Source organism: Capricornis sumatraensis, chromosome 13 (assembly GCF_032405125.1).
Source record: "Capricornis sumatraensis isolate serow.1 chromosome 13, serow.2, whole genome shotgun sequence".
Taxonomy (NCBI): domain Eukaryota; kingdom Metazoa; phylum Chordata; class Mammalia; order Artiodactyla; family Bovidae; genus Capricornis; species Capricornis sumatraensis.
The window spans coordinates 85,023,320-85,045,936 of NC_091081.1; the positions used below are offsets into that span (position 1 = coordinate 85,023,320).

The window sequence follows — 22,617 nt, forward strand, 5'->3', positions numbered from 1 at the left end:
AGCAAGTGACGGGAGAACAGTAAGGGTCTTTGTTAGTTTTCAGAAGTCTGGAGGTGTCCCTTAAAACTTTTAACAGGCTAAATTTTATACTTGCCAAAAGAACAATCTTTTAATATTCAGACAGCATGTTAACGCAACTATCACACATTTAAAAAGGAATATGTCAAAATATCTACATGTTCATGTTGTGAATGCTATGATATTCTGAAGGCTGTATCACGATTATGAACTTCATACCTGAGGCCAATATATGGTTAACAAATGTCTGTTGTTAATTACACTGGGCATCAGATGTGTGACTGTACATGGCTTCTCACAAAGGCACCTCTAATTCTACGATGTAGACTGATACAGAGTTAACCCTTGACAACTCAAGAGTTAGGGGTGTCAACCCTCTAAGCAGTAGAAAACCCACAAGTAACTTATGGTCGGCCTCCACATACGTAGCTCCTCAGTATCTGCGGCTCCTTGGTACCCGAGGTTTCACATCTGCAGACTTAATCCACTGCAAATCATGTAGTATTGTAGCATTTACTCTTGAAACAAATTCACACATAAGTGGACCCACCTAGTTTCAAATCCATGTTGTTCAAGGGTTAACTGTCACTATCAAAAACATCAGGCATGTTTCACTTCAACTTGACTTTATGACAAATTTATGTGTGTACATACATAGACATACACAGAGACTCCTCCAATATAAGCTTTAAGGGTTAAGAGGCCAATGTGTATCTTATCTTTTTCACCATACAGAGTTGAACAGGTCCTTCTGTAATAACAACTATGTATTCTAACAGATGAAGTACTTTCCTAATTTTATCCCTGACAGAAAATATCACAATCCAGGAGACAATTTTAAGGCTAAACATTTAAAGTTCAAGATAAGGAGTCAAAGAAAACTTTATACAGTCCAGTAAATTAAAACTCGTCTTTGAACATGTATTTGCTTTGATGGGAAGTATCTGTGAGCATTTGTATTAATTCATTTAATTCTGCATTATTAAATAAATTTCACCTTTCCTATTTTTAACCAAAAATCTGGGATCCTAGTTGAAAAGATGACTAAAAAATTATTACATTTAAAAAGGTAAATGAAGTCTCAAATTAAAACACAAACACAAAATTGTGACTACTTTAAAGCTCCAGATTCACACAGTGCAAAATGAAACTACACTAGCATTGACGGCGTTCTTTAGTCACTAAGTCAGCATGACTCTTTACAATCCCATGGACTGTAGCCACCAGGCTCCTCTGTCCATGGGATTACCCAGGCGAGAACACTGGAGTGGGTTGTCATTTCCTTCTCCAGACATGAACTTAGTTTGCTCAAAACAACCCCCCAAAAGCACTTACTAACTGAAACAAAAATACTATGATTAATCAATCAATTAATTACTGAGTATAATTAACATAACATTTTATTAGTATCAGATGTATAATGCACTTGGTCAATATCTGCATATGAAACAATTAACATCCATCCATCACTCTTACTAAGCTTTTTATTCTCCTGATGAGAACTTTTAGGATTCACTCTGTTACCTTCTAATGAACAGTACAGTATTAACTATAGTCACCATGCTGTAAACGACATCACCATGACTTATTTTATAACTGGAAGTCTGCACCTTTTGACCCTTTTTACCCATTTTGCCCATACCTTAACCCCTCCCCTCAGAGAACATCCAATTTGTTTTCTTCATCCATGAAGTCAGTTTGTGTGGGGGGCTGAGAAGGGGTAATCTTTTTTAAAAAGTAACTCCTCATATAAGTGAGACCATATGGTATTTACCTTTTGATGTCTGACTGATCTCACTTAACTTAATGCCCTCAAGGTCCATCCACAGCATGGCAGATTACAAGATTTCATTCCTTTTTATGTTTTCAGGTTTTAGATTCAAGTCTTTATGTTCTGAGTTGATGTTTATATGTGACGTAAGTTAGTGGGCCATTTTTATTCTTTTGCGTGTAGCTATTCAACACCATTTATTGAAGAAACTGTTCTTTCCCCTTTATATATTCTTGGCTCCTTTGTTGGAAATCAATTGATCATTCATGTGCGGGTTTATATCTGGGATCTCTACTCTGTTCCATTGGTCTGTATGTCAGTTTTTACATAAACACCATACAGTTTGACTACTACAGTTGTGTAATATAGTTTGAAATTACAAAGTATGAGAGTCTGTTTTGTCTAATAAAACTCAATATTCTATGAAATGTATCTGGATTAAGAGTTAAGTCTGGTGTCTAAGAGAATTACAATGTGATATGTCAATTATAGGGGCTTCCCTCATAGCTCAGTTGATAAAGAATCCATCTGCAACGCAGGAAAACCTGGTTCGATTCCTGGGTCGGGAAGATCCGCTGGAGAAGGGAAAGGCTACCCACTCCAGTATTCTTGGGCTTCCCTTCTGGCTCAGCTGGTAAAGAATCTGCCTGCAATGTGGGAGACCTGGGTTTATCTCTGGGTTGGGAAGACCCCCTGGAGAAGGGAAAGGCTACCCACTCCAATACCCTGGCCTGGAGAATTTCATGGAGTAAGTCCATAGGGTCACAAAGAGTTGGACACGACTAAGCGACTTTCACCTTCACTTCACTTCACTTCATGTCAAATTATATCTCTGTTTAAACTAACAAGCAAAATATCAGTCCTGGGAAGGAATGCTGTGATCTGTGCCAACTTTATGGCAGTGAAAAAGAACTACATAACATAAGTGAAAATCTATCTTTAAAAAAGAAGAGGAAGCTTCCCATTGAGTTTGATCATAGCCATGTTTATGGAGAAGAAGGTAAAATCACAATTCCTGTGTGAGAAGGCATGCCCCCATCTATCCCTTCATGCCCCCTCCTAAGTCACGCGTTTGTTACTGGACACCAGTGAAACAGGGTGATCTCAGGACCAAGTGGAAGGACAGTCAGTTCAGTTTCTCAGTCATGTCCAACTCTTTGCGACCCCATGAACTGCAGCAAGCCAGGCCTCCGGGTCCATCATCAACTCCCGGAGTGCACCCAAACCCATGCCCATTGAGTCGGTGATGCCATCCAACCATTTCATCCTCTATCGTCCCCTTCCCCTCCTGCCCTCACTCTTTCCCAGCATCAGGGTGTTTTCCAATGAGTCAGCTCTTCATATCAGGTGGCCAAAGTATTGGAGTTTCAGCTTTAGCATCAGTCCTTCCAATGAATATTCACCTGAACTGATACACCTGTCTTACTAATTTATGGTTCTTATAAATTCCTAGATTGAATGTAACTTGGAAGCAGTGGTAGAATTAGATTTCAGGATTATATTTTTCTGGGCTTTTCTTCATATAAAGGAATTATCACTCCAATATGAAGAGTACAGTCATACAGCACTTAATACAGCGAATATTATTCCTAAGCTGCAATATATCTGCTGCATCTTCGTGTCTGACATAAATAATATCGATTAAAATGGTCATCACCAAAACGGATTCTAATATTAGGTTAGAAGAAACAGATTAAACAAATGACTTCAGTGTTCCAAAGACAACAGAATGTGAACAATTTTTTTTTCTGGAGGTATTATTTAGCTAAATGGTGGTGTTCCTCTACAGTTTTCCAGATATAATGAGGTATTAATGTTATATTAATTAAATAACATCAAATGTTAATGGCAGGGAAAAAATAGAAGGCTAATTTCAGCTGCACTCACTGATGTGAAAATTTTGTCACATATAACATATGATACAAAAACTTAATCACGGTTAAACTCTCCCATAGGATTTATGTGTCCCAGAAAAACCACTAAAATTGAGTTAGGAAGAAGGTATGATAATATTTAAGAATTTAACAAAGTTATCACAAGAACATCACACTCAAATTTTATTATTTCTCTCTCCTCCTCTCTGCAACCTCTAGATATATGGTGACTAATACATCTTAATGTATTTCAGTATATCAACATTTTTATTACATTATTCCTTAAGATGACAACTCCAAATAACTAGTACTGAAAAATACCAGAACCACCAATATTTTTCTTTTCTTGACATACTAGCAGACATATATTTTTCTGTTTATAACAAAGCGAAGAAAGAAACATGCCTAGCTTATTATTTCTAGATTGATTGCAGAAGGAGCTACGACCCTTTTTGATGATGTGGAAGTTTTTACACATATTGATGAAGCAAGAGCTGTGATAAATTACTTCAAGAAAATAATGCATCTCATTGCTTTCCTCTCTTTTCCAACTTGTGCTTCTCTTTTCTTCCAACTTCCGTTATGGAGTGCAATGTGCCTGGGCTTGTCTTTGGAAGTAGAAGTGATAATGGGCAAATAGGCTATGTGTGCTGACATTTAACAGTCACCCAAGCCCAGCTACTGTTGATTTGGAATAAAAACTGACACCTTCCTTTTTAATGCCATTGCTGCATCTGCTTCAACTGCAGAATAAAATAAAGCCCACTGTTTTCTTATTTTTCACTTTTTGCCCTTTTAGACTCTGCTAATTTATTTAAAGCCTAGATGGATTTGGATAATGTCTCATGACTAAGGTAACTAAGAACTATCCCTGTGTATCTCACATAACAGTTACCTCGTTCAAGAAATTAGCAACAAATAGCCATCTTCTACTTTCATGCCCAAGTTCTAGCAGAAGAGGGGGTAACATAAATGAGTAGATATGGTAACAAAAAATACACTGAACTCAATTATTCCCATGATTCTTTTCTTGCATTTACTTACTAATATTACAAGTCTTTGCTAAAATGTCAACTTGGGGAGGAAGCCCTCTCAACTATGTTCTTTAAAATGACAAATAATCCCCTTACGCAGTATAACTCACCCTTACTCCCTTCTTTCTTTTCCTCCAGAGTATTTATCAGGATCAAACCTACTTCATAACGAAGACCAGAATCTGTGTCTGTATTATTTACTAGTTTACATCCAGTGTCTGGCACACGCTACTTGCTCAGAAAATATGGGATTAATGAATACTGTGTACATGTATGAAGTATGGTAGGTATTCATTGGAGCACTTGTCACAATTTACCTTATTTTTCATCAAACACTCCACCCCCTATACCAGCTCCTCTCTTAGTCTTCACTGTAGTGTCAATATTATACCAAAAACATAGCAGCCGTCATAAATTTATTCCTTTCCCTTACCTTTCTTATCATCAAGCTCGTAGTCCTATCTCCAAAATACATCTTAGATTTTTTCCTACTTCTGTCTCCACTGCCTCCATCATTCTCTCTCTCTTGAATAAGAGCAACATGTTTTTAACAAGTCTTTCTCATTCATACCTAAACCTCCCCAAAGCAGTCAGATGAGTCTTCTGACCCAAGAATAAAGTCAAGTTTCCTACATAAAATATCTCAATTACATCCTTTTGTTCCCAGGAAAAAATCCACACTCCTTATTACAACCCACAGGGCTACATCACGGGGTTCCCATTTCTCCTCTAACCTTCACCTCTTCGTGCCCAGCTACTCCGACAACTACGCCATGCTGCAGCCATACTGGTTTCCTCTTTGTGTTTCTGAAATAAGCCGAACTCTTTCTGAATTTTATGTTTTGGTATTTGCTGCTCCCTCTGCCTGGATGCTCTCCGAAATCTTTGCAAAGCCCATATTCATCCTTTGGATAGTATCTCAAAACCCACCTTCATGTAAGATCTTCTCATGACCACCCTAATTAAGTGAGCTCCCCAGACATGCTCTCATCACCTTCTTTATTGCTGCCATGGTTCTTAAGATCACATTACTTGTTTGTGCTGTGCTGTGCTTATTTGCTCAACTGTGTCCGACACTGTGCGACCCCATCCATGGCCTGTAGCCCTCCAGGCTTCTCTGTCTATGCGGATTCTCCAGGCAAGAATACTGAAGTGGGTTGCCATGCCTTCCTCCAGGTGATCTTCCCAACCCAAGGTTCGAACCCAGGTCTCCCACATTGCAGGTGGATTCTTTATGATCTGAGCCACCAGGGAAGCCCATGAATACTAGAATGGGTAGCCTATCCCTCCTCCAGGTAATCTTCTGGACCCAGGAATCTAACCAGGGTCTCTGGCACTGCAGGCAGATTCTTTACCAGCTGAGCTACCAAAGCCCGCTTACTTGTTTACCTGCTATTTATCAAAGTGTAAGCAGGGCAGGGACTTAGCCACTTTGAACTGACAGGGCTGAATAAACTGCCTGCATATGGGAGCTGCTCCATGTACAGCAAATGAATCAATAGATATAACATTCTCCTCACCAGAGCATGCATTCCTCATGTTGGTAATCCCAACACCTAGCACACAGGTGTGCTAAAAATGTCCCATGAACAAGCAACCTGACATCTTGTACTGCTTATCATGAGTACCTCCCAGAAATACCTTTGCAAACAATAGCTGGAGTGAGAGAATGCTGCATTCATGGAACTGACATTTACTCAGTGCTGCAAAGAGCATATGGTAACTTGGGTTGTGCGTGCAGAAGAGAGGATATCGTTGCTTAATTATTTTATAATCCCATAAATCTAAGACACACACATTTCACCAAGGGATTTGACAATATTTTTCACAGTATCTTTGTTTTCACGTGCAGAAATATGAGTTGGATAGAACCCCTGCCGATAGATTAGGTGGTTGAGGAGGAGGTCCACGCCCAGTGTGGAGTGTGTTCAGTACCTCATTCAGTGCAGCAGATATTTGTTGAGAAGCTCCTGCCAGCCAAGCACTGGGGCTTGATATAAGAATATAAGAATTATGTGTAATCTCTAACCTGGATTGGTGCACACATTTTTAGGCAACTTGGCATAGATGTCTACTTTATACTATTAATGTCATTTTTAAACTAAACGCCACCAGCGCCCATATTTCTTTACTTTTGCCAACATTAAGCTTGACATTAGAGATAAAAATTTTTCAAAGTCTAATCGCAAAAGGTGTGGCATTTCTATACCACCCACTTAATCTTCCTGGGTTAAAACAACTTTTGTGAGCCACATATGTAATTTTTAGTTTTCTAGTGACAAAATTTTTAAAAGAAAAAGCCAACATTAATTGTAATATTCTACGTATGTCCAAAATATTATCACTCGAATGTTAGTTAATATATTAAGTATTAAGAAAATGTTACAAATTCTATCTTTTCATACTGTTTTTGAAATCTGGTGTGTGTCTTCAATTACAGTACAATTCATTTCAAATTAGCCATGTGTGGCTAATGACTACCATATTGGAAAGCACAATTCTACAACCAAGCTGTCAGGCCATATGCTGATGGAAAGCTTAGAAATAGTATAGTTCCATTCTCAGGTTACTGTATTACCAAGACTCTACTTGTAACACTAAATATGAATTAATCTGTTAAAAATGTTGCAATTATAGACCTCCAACAATTTAGGTTAGTCTTTGTTTTAAAATTATGGGGGGGAAAATAGCTGGTTTCCCACCAGCCTTTCAGTTCTATCAACCATTTCCATAATGAAGAAGAGTCCCAATCTTTTCAAGTAGTTTAATTAAAACCTGATATTTTAAAAGTACTATGGAGGACTCCAAAACTGCTGATTGGTTTGTTTTACTAGAAATAGAAAGGCCTCTCCTTCTCCACTCATGTGGCTGCCAAAATATTATTCAAATAATTTAATATCTTTGAAAGAACAAAGTACAGAACTATTTACATAACGTAATACTGTAGGTGGAAGATCCATCTAAACCTAATGTTAAGAATGACAAAGAGGAGACAAACCAGCTTAATACATCTTACTCATTTTCCAATAATACAGCTGGGATATTTCATATACCTAACTTCTTTCACCTGTCAGGAGGAGTAGCCGATCTGTATTTAATTTTCTCCTGCACACAATGAATGAATAAATTGTGAAACAACTGTGGCTTCTTTTTAGGTTATTTGAATTTTAATGAGAAGCCAGAAAATCCTATTTCAACCAAAAAAAAAAAATGGTAAATAGAAAAAAAAAGAATATGGGGGGCTACTTACTTTTACGTTATAAGCATGATCTCCAAGCCTATAATATAAATTCAAAGCTTTTCAGTAAATCACAGGAAGTCAATGTATAAATTTTTGGCAATAAATTTTATTTATTTTCAAATTTTCTACTAAATCTAAATGTTGATGGTAATATTAATAACAAAAAGCTATGTTCAAGAAAGTTTTCAGGGCAAACTTAAAACGGTATTCATGAAACAACATTACAAGATTCCCAAGATTAAAATTTGTTAGATTGAGGATGTGATGACTGATAACAATACAACAAACAGACGAAGGTGAAGTCAGACCATGGAAGTCAAAGAGAACGAGCCTGCCCCAGGAGGGCTCCTGTCCAAGGGGACCGCGCAGAAGCGTTCAAAGCACCAATTCTGATGAGAGGATCTGATGACCAGCTGACTAGAAACTCTGTATATTAAGAGATCGGCTATGAAGGAGGAGTAAGGCCACCACAGGCAGAATACTCCCTGGCCTGGGCAGACCTGATACCACAGGCCCAGGGGAGTAAAAGGGACAAGGGAAAGAATGAGGGCTTGACAACTCTGATGTCATTATTCAGAAAAGCATGTCAAAACTGAATTTTCAATGAGACGCATTTTTAATTATAAAAACTCCTCTGAGAATTCTTCATTCTCAACTCAAAAAAAAACAAACACAACTAAACTGAAGATAATGAATGAATCATGTCTACCAACTTATAGACTTCACATGTATTTGCTACTTTCTATCGACAATATTAAAAACAATTATCTGAGGAATAGTTTTCATGATAGACTCCCCAAGAATAGTATCGCTTTCCTGGTAGCTTAGCTGGTAAAGAATCTGCCTGCAATGCAGGAGACCCCAGTTAGATTTCTGGGTTGGGAAGATCCCCTGGAGAAGGGAACGTCTACCCACTCCAGTATTCTTACCTGGAGAACTGAATGGACAGACGAGCCTGGAAGGCTAGATCATGGGGTCACAAACAGATGGACAAGACTGAGCGACTTCCACTTCTCTTCACTTCAAGAGCAGGATTAAATTAAAAATTACCACCATTAAAAAATAAAAAATAACTCTCTGAAAACTCAAAATCAAATAGTCTCAGTCTATGTGGCTAAGGCTCCCATTCACTCAGTACAAACTGAGGGCTCCCTGGTTGCAAGGGCGCCTAGGGTTATGGAACCTAATGTAAAGAGTAAAAAGCCAACTGAAGCAGAGCAGAATTCTAACTTCAATGTCTAGCTGAGTAATTAGGAGGTTGAGAAGAAGGGGAGAATAAAAGAAGAGGGAATAAAGAGAGAAATGGAGACAGATGATCAGAATAAAAACCGGGAGCAAATAAGCAGGAGACATGCTGTTTGTGGAGAAGCCAAGAAATGACAGAAGAAAGAGGTATGAACCGTGCGTGCACGAGTGTGTGTGTGTCTGTATGCATACATACATGATAAGTCACTTCAGTCGTGCCCGACTGTGTGCGACCCCATAGATGGCAGCCGACCAGGCTCCTCTGTCCCTGGGATTCTCCAGGCAAGAACATTGGAGTGGGTTGCCATTTCCTTCTCCAATGCATGCATGCATGCTAAGTTGCTTCAGTCATGTCCGACTCTGTGCGACCCCATGGACAGCAGCCCATCAGGCTCCTCTGTCCACGGGATTCTCTAGGCAAGAATACTGGAGTGGGTTGCCATTTCCTTCTCCATGTGTCTGTATAGCTTATGTGGAATGAGCAGGCACAGGGCTGCCCGCCTGAGGTCTCTGAAAGCTAAAGACGCCACACATTTTAAGGGCACGATTCACAACTATAAACCTCTAGGATTTTAGCCCTGAGATTTCTCTAAACTGGCAAACAAGAATATTGTAGGCTCATAAATTACATAAATGGAAGAAAAAGTTTAGTAAGTCTTATTATGTGCATTACAAATAGATTATCTTTCTCAAGCAAAACAAATGCGTGAAACAAACTACAGGCTTGCAAACTGCAAGACAGAAAAGCAGTGTAGAATCTGGCAACGGCAAGCCCAGGCCAACCTGATGGGTCAGGATGATGTCCAGCCGAGGAAGAGGCAGCTATCTAACCTCCTCACCATCTGACCCGCCATGCAAGGGAAAGTTAGCAAACACGGTGATCCCAGCTGTGAGAGTAACAATGACGACGATAATCACAGCTCCACTTCTGCCATTCACAGGTCGGTCCTAAGCCCCTTGCTTTCGCATCATTACCCAACAGAAGCTGGCAAACATGGCACTGTCATCCTGTTTATGTGCATAAGCAGAAAGAAAGTAGCGAGGCTCCCTAATTTTCCCAAGGTTATACAGAAATAAACACAGAGAAGTGGAGGATTAAGTCATATCTGGTTCCGAAACTGTTTCTCTCACCTACCCTAGAATCTAACCTGGGACCAAAATTTAAACAGCTCTGAATGAAAGATAGTGGTTACTCCCCTTCCAGTCAAATGCTCAGTGAAAAGGTAAGTTACTGAGCAAATGCACCTGACTCTCTGAGGGGATTAAGAAAATTAATAAAGTTAAGCCAGAATATACGCCTGAGAAGATCTGATGTCTGTTATCTTGGAAACTCATTTAAGGGCACAATTTGACTCCTCAATATTTTCACAAGACTGACCTAAGGTATCTCAGGTCCTAGCCACATCTGTACTAGAAGGTACCAATAAATTAAGGTGGGTCCTTTGGGCTTCAAACAAAGCAGGACAGATTGGCTCTTCTTGCTCATGGTGATACTGTAGGCAATCACATAGTCTCTGATGAGTGTCGCCTGCTATGCCTTTCAAGCATGTGATATACAAACAAATGCATGCCTCTGCATAGGCATTTTGCATCTACAATCCTTCACTAATATAAATAGAATGTTTCTGGAACCACTGGCTTACTAGAGAAAAAGCAATTGCCAGATAGACCTTATTATGCCGCTTCTCTTTTTAAAAACTCTTAGGTTGAGAATGATATTCAAAGTCCTTCATTAGCTATTTAAAGCCCTTCACAATGCGTTTTCAACTCATTTCCCACTAGACTTTTCCCTTTCTATGTCCATTTTTCTCATCCTGTCCCTCTGACTCTCTCAACAACAGCCACAACGAGCTTGTTTCCAGATTAAGCTTTATATTCTCCTGCCGTAACTAATATTTTCTTCTAAACCCTGCATTTTCTCTGGAATAATCTTCCCACCATGTTCAATTAACCATGAAGAAGCTTATCTTTGAGGAGCTCTTTCCAAACTACAGCCCTTTATAAGCTCCTCTACATGCTCCTGTTTGGTAACCCTAACAACTTTATTATACCCCACTAGCCTCATTTCAGGGTTCCTAGCTCATGAAGCTGTACTTTCAATACAATGCAAATTCCTCCCTCATCCTAGAGGGTGAATATGTTATTCATTTTTAGATTCTCTTCCCATAAAACTTACCACAATGTCTCGTGTAAAAAGCTTGGACACCTATCTGTTTAGTTTTCAAACAACTGTAGAGCTTACTCTGAGAAAGAGGGTTCAATACTGATTTTCAATTAGATATTACTTTTCTGCTCTTGAGCATCACTTCCTTGACTCAATCTGTGGATCAAGTTTCTCTAAATAATGAGTAAAACTACTCACGTTGCAAGCGACTGACCGAAGATGTCAAAAGCGTGATTTCCAGTGTTGCTAGGGCCGAAGAGTCTGCTTGAAGTCAAACACTAAGCAGCATATCAATGCCACAGAAGTCTTATACAGTCTAGAAGACGAGAATAAAACCTTCACCAAGTACCCCGGCTCAAAGCGCGGGAGGAAACAAACGTGAGGCTGGCGGGAGACAGAAGAGCCAGAACAAGCAAACACAAAGACGCCCGTGGCAACCAGTGCTGATGCCCGGAGACATCAGGGCCGAAACCAGGAGGTAAGTGTTTGAACGATATGGGCCACGACTGACAACCAGAATCAAAGCAGAGGAGACGATGGCCACCCTGAAGGTACAAAGGTGGGTGTTAAAACGGCTTCTGAAGCAGGAAAAAAGAAAGAAAGGTTTGAGGAAATGACTCTTCATGCTATGGAATCACAGATTAACATGACTGAAAAGGAGTCACCCGACAGGGACTGATACCTCACCAGGCACACACTGCATGGCAACAGAAGTCCCTGAAGACCGTGACCCGAGCTGGCAGGAAGCGAGAGTGCGGGGACAAACGGGTGAGAACGTATTTCAGCCGACCTCTCACCCGCGATGTAAGAGCTTCCTTGATTTTAACTAACCACCATAATCAAAACAAATAAATAATGATGACACCAAGTCACCAAGAAAAGACTAAGTTGTATCTAGTACATGCTGCATAAGATAATGTGCAAGGATACGGCACATTTAAACTGATTTTCAGCCTGCCAGAATTAAAATATACAAGTTCCAACTGAAAGGATTAAGCAGACAGCTATCTGGTAAAATGAAACTTTCAAAAATAGTTGATTCTCTATTGATCTAGCCAGCTTCAGATTTATAATAGCAAATGGGTTTCCAAACTATAATGAGACCACAAATTCCTGTCTGCAGATGTCCTAGCTATATTTGTAACCGCATTGTTCTGATGCCCAAGGAAAGCTAAACTTATACCTCTGCAAAATCTGTAAATGTTATTATCTCAACATTCTAAAACTAGTACCGATGTATTTTAAGGTTTCCTTTTTAAACTCTACCACTGTTGGTGAAAACACAGATTTTACCTTTTTTTTTTTCAAACCTATAATTCTTCCTTTCAATAGAAATTCAAGGGTAGACTGACTCTGCCTCTGAAGAATGTGTGCATCATACTCAAATTAACGAGCATGGCGTTTGGCATCTAACTGGGGGCATTATGTGATACTGGGGACCACTTAATGCCCCCCAATTTTTCATCAAATGAAGAGAGCAGCTCCACTCATTTATTATTTTCTAAACTCATTATAGATTTGATCAACTAAAAATTTTTTTTTCAAATGAAGGCATGATAAGCTAATGGCCAGCACATTATGTTAAAAGTCAAAAAACATGAAATACATACCAATCAGGTTATGATTTTTTCTGTCAAAAAACAAATGTACTCTTTTGTGTGTGTCATTTACATGGGCCAAAAGGCTGTTCCCATTATTTCCAGGAGTATATGGATTCACTAGTATACAAAATCCTCAAACTAAAGTTATTAAAACATTAATTCCAGGTTGAAAATTATAAAAGAAAACTCTGTAGTGGTGTGACATTTCATGGTACTCTACACTTAGATTTGGTTTTGCCAGTATTTCATAATAGCTATAAATGTAAAACAATTTTTAAAAATTATAAAGCTATATTACATGCCTATAATTATATAATACTGTATATCATCTATACTTCAAAAGAAGTAAAATATAAACTTATCATAAGACTCAGTGACATTGTTTATAACAGCCAAAAATTCAGAATAATCCAAATATCTTCCAACTGGTGAATGGATAAACAGAACAAGGTATGTCTATACCAATGTGATACTATTCAGAAATAAAAGTAAATTACTACTGACACATAATAAAATGTGAATGAACCTTGAAAACATTATGGTAATTGAAAGAAGCCACTAATTGAAAGAAACCAGATCCAGAAGACATAGGTTTTATAATTCCATATATATGTAAAATATCCAGAAAAAGAGCCTTTGGGGGTGATAGAAATGTTGGAAAACTGAATTCTGTTGGTGGCTGCCTCACTACCGACTTTTTTAATAGGTGAATTTTATGGCACAAAAATTGTGGACACAATAAAACTTTTTTAAAAACTTCTACTGATATTTTACTTTTAATTTCAGTTTTTCAATTCTCATTGAGACTAGGTGTCATTCTTATGATTACTGGTCATTTTCATTTCTCTTGTTGTGACTATCCATTCACAGTCTTTGTTATTTGCTTATTTGGCATATTTTTCTCATTAATTTGTGAGAACTGCCTGCATATTAAAAGAAATTAGCCCTTTTGTCATATACATATTTTATGTTTAAGAAAAACGTTTAAAATTCTTTTATTAAAACAGTTCATCACTTTTACATTGCTTACAATATTTTTCTTAGAGGAATTATTAATTTTATGTAGTTAAGTGTACTAATTTTTTCTACATTCTGGCATATATGCCTTTCACAATCAGGGAAAAAAAAAACTTAAAGAAAAACCTCATTTACTAATTGGTAACGTTAACTTAAATTGTACAACAGAGAAAATATGTTTTATACAATTTCAGAGGGTTTGCAAAAGTTAGGTTTTCAAAGCATACATTTATTTTTTAGTTAAATTAGTTATAGTATTGCTTTATTCTTTCAAAACTGGATATTTAGGAATAATTGAAAGCCCAATAACAACCCACTCCAGTACTCTTGCCTGGAAAATTCCCTGGGCGGAGGAGCCTGTGCAACCCGGTAGGCTGCAGTCCATGGGGTCGCACAGAGTCACGACTGAAGCGACTTAGCACTTAGCAGCAAGGTGAACTTAGGCTTCCTAAGTAGTCCTTAAAGGAATGGTAGGTCTTATTTTTGTTTACAGCATTAAGCCTCATCTAGAGATAATAACTGTGTTTGTAGGGTATATTTTTAAAACATCTTGGCACTGTGACTTTCTTTAATTATTTTTAAAAACATCAGAGTAGTATGAGAGAGATTGCTATTTTTTTTGTTAATGCTACTCAGTAAAACTAATGACTTTATAAAACAGGCAATTATTTCCTTTGAGGTCAGAAGTAGACTTAACGTTAGACTGGGAAATCAAAATAAATGTGATTGGATTTTCTCAAAATAGTAAATTAGCTCTTGACTCCCACCTGGCATTTATCTTTGTCTCCGGAGTTGGTGACAAAATGTGATTCAGCAGCAGGGTACAGAGACGCCACTGGCTGTTTAACTCTCCAAGGAAACCGCTGCTTTGTATTGACATCCCCTGCACTTGTCTTTAGACCCAACAACCATTCACATTAATTTGGGTTGACTACCTGTTGAAGTAATCTGTTCAACCTCAGTTACTCACTTCAGTTTGTTCTCCATTAGATGTGAGCAATCATGAGGTGACTGATAACTGAGGGAACCACAGTTACTGGCTGAGAAGAAGGGACTCTCACCACTAGGGCTTGCTGGAGGAGCCCAAAGAGCCAGTTTCCTATTGCACCAAAAGAGCCAGTTTCCTATTGCGCGTGCAGAGCACGTCTTAATTCAGATCATTCTCAGCAGCTAAGCTGAACTGACACACGTCTCCAACAAATTAATAGCTGATATTAGAGTGAGGTTTATTCAGCCTTTGTTCTCTTTAATATTTTTCTTAAATTATAAATTAATTGCTTTTTATTTTTTTAACTGCACAAATTTTTAAAATGGAAGTGCCTCCCCTCCCTGTCAATACCTCCCAGTTCTGCTCTCCAGGGGTCACCACGATTAGCAATTGGTATGCATCTTCCGCAACCTTTTTATGCTGCATTAATATGCATGCATACATATCATACACGTGTATACTTATATGTGTGCATAAAGGCATATACAGACACGAATCAGACGATGGGGTCGTAAAGAGTCAGACACGACTGAAAGACTAAGCACACATATCAACCTATATATTCTTTTTAAACAACACGAAATCATACAAAGTGCTCTATATTTCTATTTTGTGCTCAATAAAATATCACAACACTCCTTCCATTAAAGTAACTATAGTTCTGCTCTCTCCCTTCTTTTGGTGTCATGGTGTACCATACTAGGGCTGCATCATAATTTACGTAAACATTCTTCCTTTAGGGGACATTTCAATTGCCTCGGGTTTTCATGGTTAAAAATAAATCCTTTAATGAAGATATACTAAATATTAGAAGAATATTGGAAAATTTAAATGAGCCAGAATATCAGAGTCAGCCAATACATGCATTTAAAATTTTTATTGTAATTATTAAAATGCCTTTCCAAGTGGTTGTTATTCTTTACACTTTTACCAACAAGAAAGACTATTCTAAGAACCTAATTACATGTAACACACACTTGTAACATACTTTATGGAACTTCACCATCACCTATTTCAACATGCACTTCAAGAAGAAACTGTATAATGACCCCCAAGAACATTTAGAAAAAATGACATCAACTTTGGGGCCTGGCGGTTATAGCCAATGAATGGCATAGACTCTGGTAATGCCCCCAACTCAGCCTTCGGCAGTTATAACAATCACCCAATTTTTAAGCATCTAATAACACATGAAAGCTAATCCCTTGGCCACCAGCTTAAAAGCTTTATTCCAGGAGATCGACTTTGTTTCACAAAAGGATGATTCACTGTAGAATGGTTCTTAGTTATCTTTGCCAGAGAGCTTTAGTCACATTTCCATTTCCTAATACAGGCTGACAAGACTTTTTCTGAAAATAAAAGAGAAGGGAAAAAAGCGGTGTCTCCTTTTGCTAGTACGGAAAGGTTAAGTGTTTCTGATGTTTCTCTTTTGCCTTAGAAAAAGCAAACACTAATTTCTGTTTTGTTGTTGCAGGAAAAAAGACTACAGTGCTAACTAGCAGGGGTGAGTCTGACTCAGACGCCTCCACCAGCAACAGCCTGTGTCGGGTGGGCGGTGGCTCTTTGAACTCCCCTGTCATTCTTTCTCTGCCGCTTCCACGCTTTCTCACTAATTCACTTTCTTTATCATAGAAGTGAGCACAAACAAAACTGGAAAAACACACGAACAGAAAACCATAAAAATCCACACACAGATGTCCTTTAAGTGTCACTGACTTTACACTCTCGGGGTCACTGGTTCCCAAACTTTGGAATTTCTCGGAGCAGAAAATGAAAACAAAATTCAACATGGCGTCACCAATTTTTTTTTCAAATACATAAACAATAAAAGCAAACAAATGAAACAAAGTAAAATCAACCAAAAACCCCGAATCTGCTAGCAAACCTGTTTTATAAAATAATGACTATTTTAACACCAAAATGACAGTCTTGCTTGTTAATTCTTAAAATAATAATAATAATAATCTTCAGGATATGTCATTATGCCATTCCTGGGCCACAAAACCAACCTTCACACATTTAAGAGTCAAATCACATCTCAGAACGTTTCAACTACACTGATCTAGAACTAGATATCAATAACAGAAAGACCTGAAAAGTTTAGAAATGCATGGAAATTAACACATTCCCTAATAACTAAAGGGTCAACGAGAATATAGACAATATCTTGCAAAAAGTACAAAATACTACAACTAAAAAAAAAAAAAAAAATCCCAATTATACTCCAGAGGAAGTCTCTCATTATTCAATTGCTGTAGAATTAAGAGAAGTCGACCTCTTGCTGGTGCCCAGTCAGGGACGGGACAACAGAGCTCTGGTCCACTGAAAATGCAAGCGCTTACCTCCTGCTTTTATGAGAGAAGAGCAGAGCAGCTAACATAGGCAAGCATTTAACTTTCGTTTCAAGCAAATGATGGCAAATCAGAAAGAACGGTATGAAAGAAGAAACCGTGGATTACATTAAGACATTTGAATGTCATTTAATGAAAATATAACTTTAATGGAGGAGTTTAATATCCACATTAAAAGACAGTTCATTGTAAGGCATTATATAATGAAGCTATTCTCGTGTACGGGATACTATGGTTAACTGAAAGCCAAATGAAATAATCTTGTTTTTCAGCTTTCGGTAATGAGAAAATTATTCAAAGAACGATTCTTTGAGATAGACAAATATAAAAGCCATACTTCTTACTTATTTAAACTACCTATACCACATCTTGTTCCCAAAATCTCTAACTATATAAAATTCATTTTCCTTCAGTGAATTAGAATTTAAGCCCTTTAAAGAATCTCAAGATTTCTGATCTGAGGCACCTTTCCATTTTTTAAACTTCAATATTATACATTTTAAATTTGAGGTTAAATGTTTGCCCTTGGTTGCACACTGACCTGTGAAATATGGGGTAACTGGTTAGGAACAAAAGCCAACAGGGCAGGGAATCAGTTTTCCTGCTCCATTACAACTTCCAACAAAGGTCCATCTAGTCAAGGCTATGGTTTTTCCAGTGGTCATGTATGCATGTGAGAGTTGGACCATAAAAAAGCTGAGCGCTGAAGAATTTATGCTTTTGAACTGTGGTGCTGGAGAAGACTCTTGAGAGTCCCTTGGACTGCAAGGAGATCCAACCAGTCCATCCTAAAGAAGATCAGTCCTGGGTGTTCATTGGAAGGACTGATGCTGAAGCTGAAACTCCAATACTTTGGCCACCTGACGCGAAGAGCTGACTCATTGGAAAAGACTCTGACGCTGGGAAAGATTGAAGGCAGGAGGAGAAGGGGACAACAGAGGATGAGATGGTTAGATGGCATCACCGACTTGATGGACATGGGTTTGGGTAAACTCCGGGAATTGGTGATGGACAGGGAGGCCTCGTGTGCTGCAGTCCATGGGGTTGCAAAGAGTCAGACACGACTGAGCGACTGAACTGAACTGATGTTTTTGATCCCTCTATTTTGTTCCATCTGGCACAGATATAACATTATTACTATTAATTGAATATTCACTCAATTTCTGAAGCTTTGCAAATGACTGCTAATATCAGGTGTCAACAGTATAGATTAAAATGATAAACTGAAGAGAATTTTGCTGCTGGAAAAGTAAATTTACACTTGGTTGCATGAGTAACTTCTACATTCTTTGTAATGGATTTTACATAAGAGGAACATTTATTTTGTGACAATAATAGGCCCACTCAAACAGCTGGATATACAGCTAACTCATTATCACTGTCAGGGATGAAATAAAACTTGGTTTACTTCTTACATGGAAAAAAGACCTACTTTTCCAAAATACCAAATATACGGAGTTAAATTCATTTAGAAGAGTTTACTCCTCAGAAGATAATGAATATCTCTTACAAAACAAACACCTCTCTCTCTCCAAACACACACACACACACACGCACAATGGGAAAGAATCAGGTACACATGGGATCAAATTCTGGCTCAACCATTTCAGCCTCAGTTTGCTCTTTGGTAAAACAGAAATAATATCTATTGGACAGGACTGCCATGAAGATCAAAATTATTATAAGTACCTAGTAGTACTATGAAAGTGATTGATACGCTGTAGCTATAACTAGGTACATGAAAGATTTGAGAATATTAACCTCATTTTCATGTCGTTTATTCCTTCAAAGCTGTATTTTGAGGATAACTATATTTGAATTTCTCACTGCTGTTGTCTTGGTTTATGTAAAATTATCTGATAATGAGGACTTTGACATGTTTCTATACCTTCTGTAGACAGAATCCAATAGGAAATATCCTATATGTATAAATACACATATTCCTATTTCACAGGTAACAAATTGATTTCATTGATTTTCATAATGGCTGACTTATATATACAAGTTTGAAATCATCCTCATATTTCCCTTTATCTCAGTCAGTATATCAGCTCTTTGGCAAATGGAGATCACACTTATATGCTGTAGCATTACCACTGATCTCCCTTCACACCTCATGTAACTGAACTACAATAAATATGGTAATACTGTTACTGCTTTATATATAAAGCAGATTGCTTTATATATAACGCTAAGACTGCTTAGCTCCTCAGTCATGTCCAACCCTCTGCAACGCTATGGACTGTGGCCTGCCAGGGTCCTCTGTCCATGGGATTCCCAGGCAAGAATACTGGGGGGGTTTGCCATTTCTTCCTCCAGTTATATACAGTAGGTGCTCAATAAATAGTCAATGAGTTTAAACTAGGCATGTACTCAAGGAGACTTTAAGTGAATTCAAAAACCGAACTACACTGACCAAAATAGGTAAAAAGCTAGATGACACAAAGTTTCAGGTGTCATAAATAGAATCTTCCAAACTCTCTATTGTCAAAGCACAAGCCCAGAAATAAATGCCTATTCCCTTTCATATCAGCACACTGGCTGCAGAGTTTTAAGAACTGTGGCTCCGCACTGTTAAGGTCAAATGCCCTTGCACTGCATTTTCATTAATACAAAACACTTAGAATTATTTTGTAGAGAAGCTTATTTTGTAAAGCAGAGAGAAGCCATAAATGTCTCAGTTATGCATTAAATAAAGCTTTGCAATGTTAGTCTTCTCTTAGCTAATTGAATTTGACTACTTCCATTTCTTATAGGAGACAATTTGAAAAATATAGCCAAATATTTCTTATCCTCCATTTTTGTCAAGGAAACCAGAAAAAAGAATGTGCCTACACTTTTCTATTGATATTAATAAGATCCCTCACACCAGCTTGCTCCTTTGATTCACATGATCACTTCCTCCTTTGAGTCCTTATATCACGGGATTTGTGCTTACCAATATTTATTCAACTCTACCTGGCATTTTCTTCTACTGTGTACAGCCTTTTATGTGCACACCTTATTCGCATGGCCCATCCTATAAATTATAAGCTCCCTGAAGATGAAAACTTTCCCTTGTCCTTACTGAGGCAGGTGACAGTCAACAAGTGATGTCCAGTCAGTGTACCCATCTCTTCCAGCAGAAATCTTTCCAGAACAGGTCACAAACTACTGCATTTAAATGACTGAATCCTGGAAATAAATACCAAGAAGCCTAACACGTACCCACGGAAGCATCAGCGCAAATGATATGTAATATGAATGTAATAAATAAATTATATGATTTTGTAAAATAAAACTGATGTTTACGAAGGCTGGGTTACTGTTCAGAACACTGGCCTTTAACCCTACTGTATGACTGATCACCCTCCTTCATGGGCAGACATCATTTCAGTTCAGTCGCTCAGTCGTGTCCGACTCTTTGCAACCCCATGAATCGCAGCACGCCAGGCCTCCCTGTCCATCACCAACTCCCGGAGTTCACTCAGACTCACATCCATTGAGTCAGTGATGCCTGATACATAAAATGGTCGTTGTCTAGGTATGACAGAGAAAACAACTGTGATCATTCATTCCTTTACGCAACCATTCTTAAAGTAATTATTGTAATCACTTTAGTAGCGTATAAAATATATACCTGCAGACGAGAAATTTGATTTGAAAGTGTCCAACTTAAAAACGGGCTTCCCAGGGGGCAACGTGGTAAGGAATCTGCTTTCCAATGCAGGAGACAGGGTTTCGATCACAGGGTCTGGAGGATCCCCTGGGGTAGGCAAGCCACTCCAGTATTCTTGCCTCGAAAATTCCATGGCCAGAGGAGCCTGGCAGATTACAGCCCATGGGGTCATAGAAAGTCGGACTCTCCCGCTCTTTGCAGCCCCGTGACTTACCGGAGGCCACTCCCTGCCCTGGACGTCCTCCATATACCCCAGTCCAGGTGAGGCTCTGGATCAGCTGCTCCGCCTTCGGGCGCTCTCTTCACCCTGTGCTCGTCTCTGTCACAGCGTTTATCACACCTCTGCAAATTTGTTTCTTTCTCTCTCTTGTCAACTAGACTATGCGATACTCATATCTGTGTGCCAGCTCCTGGAATACTGGCTGGCACACTGTAGGCACCACTACATGTTTTTAGATGTTTATTGATGCAATACACGCTAGTGATTACCGAAAAATGTGGAGACTGGGGGAATTCAAAAGACCCAGACTCTGTTGTCAAGATTGACAGACCTTTGGGAAATTATTTGACCTCTTCTCCAACTCTTAGAGTTAGCTGAGGTTTTAAAAGTCAGCCATGACTGGGTGACATATTCTAAAAGTGACAAAGTTCTAATGTCTCTCTAGCTAAAGAGAACAGTTGGAAACTTCAAAGAAGATTATTTGTTTGCTTAAGGAGACATTCTTTATCTTAATTCCAGATTGCTTATGACAGGTCTCTGATAAAATGTATGAGGTGTCAAATATATCATTTTTTGCAAAAGGTTTTAATCAAAATAAAATCTTACAAAAAAAAGATTGCCCTTGACAATACACCTATAGACAGTATCTGAATTAATAAACAGATGACTTATTTTCTTTCCTAGTTAAAGATGTTATCTAGGACTGAGCCTTAGCCAAGGCAGTTCTAAAGTCTATCCAATGAGCCACATTTCTAATTCTGGCAGAGATGGGCAGTGTCTCATTCCTGCCCAGCCTCTCTTCACTTCAGATACAGATCTCTGCCCTGTCAGAGCAAACAGTCATCCCTACACACTTCTGAGTACCAGGTGTGGCTGCACGCTATCTCTCACAAAGGTGTGAGGAATGACAATTCTTAACAGATTTTCACATACTGAAAAAGCTTAGCAATCTGAATTATAAAGGAAGAATTACTGAATCTGTCCAGAGTTAGTTTTCTTCAAAAAGCGTTCTCTAGGCAAGAATACTGGAATGGGTAGCCTTTCCCTTCTCCAGGGGATCTTCCCAACCCAGCAACCTGGTTTCCGGAATTGCAGGCAAATTCTTTACTGTCTGAGCCACCAGGGATGCTTTCAAAGAGAAAATATTAAATATGGTATGCTAATTGGTAGATTTGCCATTGAAGTCTTATCTTTTTCTTAATTAACAAAACAATATGCAATTAACATACTGTCTATATAAGAATTTGAACATATCAAAATAAGGGCCTCAAAAAACTATGCTTCTCAATATTATATTACATATTATTATATTATAATATATTTTATATTGTTATATTATACTCAACACAATATTTATATTGTTATATTAATTATAATTTTATATTCAATATTATATTTAATATTGTTTAATATTAACTAATGCTAATATAAGTAT

The 22,617-nt window shown here is 38.2% G+C and overlaps 1 protein-coding gene across 1 annotated transcript in view; it reads right to left on the bottom strand.

Annotated features, from left to right (window-relative positions):
• Window positions 1-22,617, bottom strand: part of PRKN (parkin RBR E3 ubiquitin protein ligase) — a 1,204,761-nt gene that overhangs the window by 983,641 nt on the left and 198,503 nt on the right. The gene's annotated exons all lie outside the window — the stretch shown is intronic.